The sequence below is a fragment of the Phoca vitulina genome, unplaced genomic scaffold (genome assembly GCF_004348235.1).
Source record: "Phoca vitulina isolate PV1807 unplaced genomic scaffold, GSC_HSeal_1.0 scaffold53, whole genome shotgun sequence".
NCBI lineage: Eukaryota > Metazoa > Chordata > Mammalia > Carnivora > Phocidae > Phoca > Phoca vitulina.
In genome coordinates this window covers 7584926-7591050 of record NW_022589756.1, presented here as the reverse complement: position 1 = coordinate 7591050, position 6125 = coordinate 7584926, and positions in this window count along the sequence as shown.

The following is a 6125-nucleotide window of genomic DNA, read 5'->3' as shown; positions in this document are numbered from 1 at the left end:
AATTTATTTGGGAAACTTCACAGATGACAAACTGACATTTCAACTCAGAATGAATATGGTAGTTTATTTGCTACATCATGTAGACATAATTGGCTGTAGGTCTGGGAAAAAATGAAATTACATCCTTGCCTCACCTCCCTCCTCCACACACACACCACAAACACACACACACAAAAAACACCTACCATGCACACACCATAAACACACATATACACACACACACACATATCATGCCATACACATACACACACACCCCACAAAAACACACACACATTCCATTTGGATTAAATATCTAAATATAAATATAAAAACAGAAAGCTAGAAGAAAATCAGGAGAATGACTGTCTATATTTTAGTGAGACATTCTTAAGCAGGTCAGGAGACTTAGAAACTATAAAGGGAAAACCAAATTTCACTACATAAAAATTTTAAGAGCCTCCATAATCAAAGGTAAAAGACACATAATACCTTGGTAAAAACATTTGCACCACACATATAAAATTTATTTATTTCAAGTGATCCTATAAATTGATAGGAAAAAAGATCAAAGTCCAATAAAATGAGCAAACAATGTGAATAGGCAAGTGACAGAAGAGGAAACTTCATGTAAGAACGGTTAATTGAGGGGCACCCGGCTGGCTCAGTCAGTGGAGCCTGTGACTCTTGACCTCGGGATTGTGGTTTCAAGCCCCACCCTGGGTGTAGAGATTACTTAAACATAAAATCTTAAAAAAAAAAAAAAAATGATTCATTGAAAACAGTGAAACAGGCAAAGGGATTAAGGTGGCAAAATGTCATTTTCACAAACCAGATTGGCCAAAATTCAAAAGGCCAGCAGCATCCAGTCTGATGATCACATGGGGAAAGGACATTGTCAAAGAGAATGGGAGTTACCACTACCTTTTGGGAAAACCAGCAGGCAGTAAATATTAACGTGAAGACTACAATTCTCCTTTATCCTACACATTCCCTTTTCCCCAGCAATCCCAATTTGAGAGTCTAACTCATGGTAGTAAAGGCACCCGCATATTAGGGATACCTGTGGAAGGCTGTTTATTGTGTCACAGTTTATAGTGACAGAAAAAAATTGGAATAGGGGAATGGCTGAATAAAATACGTAGCTTTGGAAAAGCATGGTTTATATCTATCTACGTATGACCTGGAGGGATATCCCCAATATCCGTGACATTGTGGAAAAAAGCAAGCAATATGTATAATACGATTTTGAATTTATTTTGAAAAAGAAAAGAAAAAGGCAAAATCCCTTATTTGTTTAGATATGTAATACAGATTATGTATATATATTACATATACAGACATACATTCTAAATATAAATTTACGTATGAGTAGACATCCGTTACTTTCCAAGCATGAGATTTAGGGAGAAACTGAATAAAGACAGAAAGAAAGGAAGAAATGAAGGAAGGAAGACAAGGAAGGGAAATGGATTACTCTCTAAAGATTACCTTTTCGCCCTAATCTGAATAAAACTGCAGTCAGTTGCTTCTGTGTCTTTGTGTACTCTCCGCGCCCCGCAGCCTGCCCCAGGGGTCAGTGTAAACCAATTGGAGAAGCACAGTGTGTTACACCATGTTAGAAAAGTAAGCAGAGGGTGCCTTGCAGGGAGTTTCATATTAAATCACACGTTGTGTCTCGGGGCCCTCCCGCCTGGCTGCCCAAAGCTGGGTCTTGTGTTTGTCCCTAAAGCCACACCAGAGGAGCAGGGACAAAATGGAGCACCCTTGGGTCAGGGAGGAGCACAATGAGGTATCTGGTAACCTCACTCTATGAGAAGGGACTGAAGGACTTGTATAAAGAAATATGTCTGGGGCACCTGGGTGGCTCAGTCGGTTAAGCGTCTGACTCTTGATTTGGGTTCAGGTCGTGCTCTCAGGGTCGTGAGATGGAGCCCCTAACTGGGCTCTGCGCTCAGTGGGGAGTCTGCTTCAGATTCTCTCTCTCCCTCTGCCCCTCCCCCCAACTCATGCTCTCTCTAAATAAATAAGAAAAATCTTAAAAAAAAAAAAAAAAGAAAAGAAAAGAAAGAAACATATCTAAGTTGAGATAGAATCATTGTTTTCAAATGTTTGAAGGGCTATCCTGTAGAGGAGGGCTAATATATTAACATATAGCACCTTAGAAATAAGATGAGGGACAGAGAAGTGATAAAGGGGCAGATTTCAGCTCTGGGTAAGCAAAACCGGCTAAGATTCTTTTGACCCCTAATTTTGTCTTTTACAAAATAGAAAGATACCACATACTCTTAACAGTGACATAGAAATACAGTGAGGATCAACGGGCACAGTGTAAGCCAGTAACTTGTAAACTGGAAAACAGGGGTCCTCAACTTTGGCTGTGCATTAAAACTACCTGGAGAGGGACGCCTGGGTGGCTCAGTCGGTTAAGTGTCTGCCTTTGGCTCAGGTCATGATCCCAGGGTCCTGGGATCGAGCCCCGCATCGGGTTCCTTGCTCAGCGGGGAGCCTGCTTCTCCCTCTCCTGCCCCCCCCCCCCGCTTGTGCTCTCCCTGTCTCTCTCTCTCTGATTAAATAAGTAAAATCTTAACAAAACAAAACAAAACAAACTACCTGGAGAATATGAAAAGTCCTGCTGCTTTCTCTGGCTGCACCCCAGCTTGATTCAGTCATAACCTCTGGTGGTGGGACTCAGGCACTGGTAAGTTTTAAAGCTCCCCAGGTGATTCCATTGTATAGTCCCATTGAAAACCACGGATCTAAAATAAGAACTACTTGGATTCCTGGTGGCTGTGGAAAAAGTAGGTTTGCCCTGAGACAGATCGGGGCCAATTAAAAATACCCCCATTGGGGCACCTGGGTGGCTCAGTCTGTTGAGCAGCTGATTCGGCTCAGGTCATGATCTCCAGGTCCTGGGATGGAGCCCCATGTCAGGCTCTGCATTCAGCGGGGAGTCTGCTCCAGCATTCTCTCTCTCTCTCCTTCTTCCTCTGCTTCCCCCCACCTCTGAAATAAATAAATAAAGCTTTTAAAAATGCCCATTAACCAAAGAATTGGAGCTAAATGTTAGAGTTGACCAACTCTGGAGTAAAATCTAGACCATATAGTCAGTCAATAGCAAGTGTAACAGTGAAGATATTTTAAGTAATATTTGTCTACTTCGAGGTCCATGACAAGCAACTTGGAGGAGGCTAGCTTCATATCTTTTCCCAAAAAAGTATTCCCTAGATGGGAGGATAGGGAAATGCAACTGATGGAGTGAAACTTTCTGTACGTTGGGGAGGCCCTGAAGAAGCATTCAGGACATCTCTGCATCAGCTGTGGGCTGAGTTTACTGTATATAATTGTATTATGCGTGATTTTTTTCATCGGTCTGTAATCGACGGAATATCCCCGTTCAACAGTTCGAGCCTGGAGAGGCATTATTAATAGCAGGCCACGGGGTCCTTACTGCTCTTGTCCATTTCTAGCTTGTCCCAGCTATGTCGGCGCTGGTTAACCTGTCATGCTGGTGGCACCGAGCTGGACAGTGTGGCCGTGATGGGGATGAATGACAAAGATACCGCACAGCAGGGGAGAGATGGTGGGGCAAAGCACACAGAGATCAATCAGATAAATCGGTAAACGTAAAGCTCTTCACTTTCCCCCTCTCCCCTCCCCAGGGTCCCCTGTTCCAGGAAAAAAAATCAAGTTACAAACCCCAAACTAATTGCACAAGTCCAAGATGGGTGCAAAATGATTAAACAGCCGCATCTGCCAAAAAGATGATGAATTCTATATGAATCAGCCGAGTGACTCAGCAGCTGAACAAAAGCTCATCTAGAGCATTTGAGCCAGGGAAAAGGTGGTCAGCTCTCCCTGGTACTGGCAGGTTCTCAGCTGGGCTCAGAGCCTCAAGAGAGGCAAGGTCCAGAAGGCTGAACGGCTGGGGAGGAATCCGCAAACAAGGACAGGGCAGGCAGCCACAAGCCCGGAGATCACTGGGAGAAGCACTTCGCTGCCTTCAAATATCTGAAGGACTAGCAAAGGGGAGATGGGTTGGGTTTTCCTGTATGGTTCCAAAGGACAAAACTGGGCTTGGGGCCCTTGTAGGAGCCTGCCTCTGAGAACCTAATGCTATCATTAGCTTTTCTAGACAGCTGTTTGCATACAGGTAGTAAGCTCCCAGTCGTTGGGGGGCATTCAAACAGAGGCAGGATGATCACCTGGGGGGAACGTTGCTGGTGGTGGTGGGGAGTCAGCGCTGAATGAAGTATGGTGTGAGAGCTTTCAAAATTCCCACTTTCCCCCTTAAAGTTTAATCTTCTGAGCCTTGTTTGCTTAGTAGCTAGAGTAATCAAGTAATCATTCCTAGGGGACCACAGTCCTGTCTGTGAATCGTGTTATTTTCTTCCAAATCCCTTCTTCCTCTCCTCCCTTCCCCGACTTCAGCTGACTAAGGCAGATCTCCTTGCCTGTCCTCCAACGTCTGATTTTTACAAATATAATTATCACAGAATTGTGCCTCCTGTGCCAGATGTGGGGGGGAGGGCACAGAACAGAAAAGTTACAAGGAATGTGCTCAAAAACAGCTCCTGTGACCTCAGCCATTGATATGCTAAGGAGGAGGCAGTGTCCATAGAAAATGTAGCTTTTACTGATAGACTTTCTTCTTTTTTTTGAGAAAAATAAAAGGAAGCCTCAGGAGAGAAATATTGTAACACATTTTCACTGGATTTTTTTTCCTTCTGGGCTGATTTTCTCAACACTTGGCATTGTCTCAGGTGAGGTTGAATGGGACCTTAGAGATGACACCTACCTTCCAGATTCTTCATTGTCCACAGGGAAGAGGCTGAGGCCCAGAGGGCAAAGTGGTTGTCCAAGGTCACCCAGCACCCTAGGGCAGAGCTGAGACTGTAGTCAGAAATCCATACAACCAGCTTAAGTGCCCCAACTTCTTCATAGGCCTAGAAGCTGCATCCGTGCTCCCTCCGGAAAAACTGTGGGGTCCCAGTTGTCCCCGGACCTTGGGGAACCAGGGACTGGAACTCAAGCTGTATTTCTTGAAGTTGTGAGTGGAAAAACTCAGCCCCTGACCATACAGGTCTCCTCTCCCCTAAAGCCTTCCGTCTCACATGGTTTTCAAAGTCGGTCACCCAAACCAGGTTGCCTACACCCCCTCTGCCTATCCATCTCCCCCCATCGGTGTGAGAACCACCTGCAGGCAGCTTGACTTTTCATCTGGAGTGCAAATGTCCTGGGGGTCCAGAGTGGGTGGCTCTGTTTCCTTCCCAAGAAGTAGCTATACCTGAGGGACGTCTGGGTTGGTGGCCTCCCTGCCTGGGGGTGACGAGAAGTCTCCCATCTCTCTGTCACACCAAAGCGCCCTGCCAAAGGGAGTCTAGAAATAAGCTCCTCCTGTCAGCAGAGGGAACTGAGACAGACCGAGCTGAGTGAGCCCCCTTGCAAAGAGGACCTGCACATAATTTGCAAGGCCGGGTGCAAGATGAAAATTCGGGACCCCTTGTTCAACAACTATGAGGAATTTCAAGACTGCATCCAGAGCCCTCAAGCCAAGTGTGGGGCTGCCGAATCCCACACCATGAAGCCCGCCCAGCTCTGGGCCCCAAGTGGATGGGGACTATAACTGCTTAAGGTTTAGGAATCAAGGAGCCAGGGGGACATTCTGGTTCCCCAAATGTATGCTCTGTTCACCCCTAAAAATACACTTCTGTTTCTTCCTGGCCAGCAGGTGCACCAAAGGCCCACGGGGTCTCTGTGATGGGGGGAGAAGTTGATATTTCTTTCTCCCTCTGTGTTCTTCTCTCCCACAACACCCTCTCCATCCCACCCTCATTATTTCTGATGCTTTTCTACTTAAGTGGAACAAGGCTCACGTTCAATGTGAAAGAACTGTGCGATTTTATTTTGGACTGGGAACCGGCCGGGAGCGCAGTGGACCCCTGGAACCCTGTGGAGGGGTCGCCAAGCTGCGCAAGTTAGCTCGAGCTCTCCCCTCCTGGGGGCACTGTCACCCAGCTCTGAGCCGCCGGCGAGTGGGGAGCGGTGCACTGCAGCACCCCGGCGCGGCCCATCTCCGTGCAGATGCCCTGCCTCCCCCGCACCCCCCCCCATACCCTACGCGCGCCCCCCGCCCGGTGCTGCCCGAG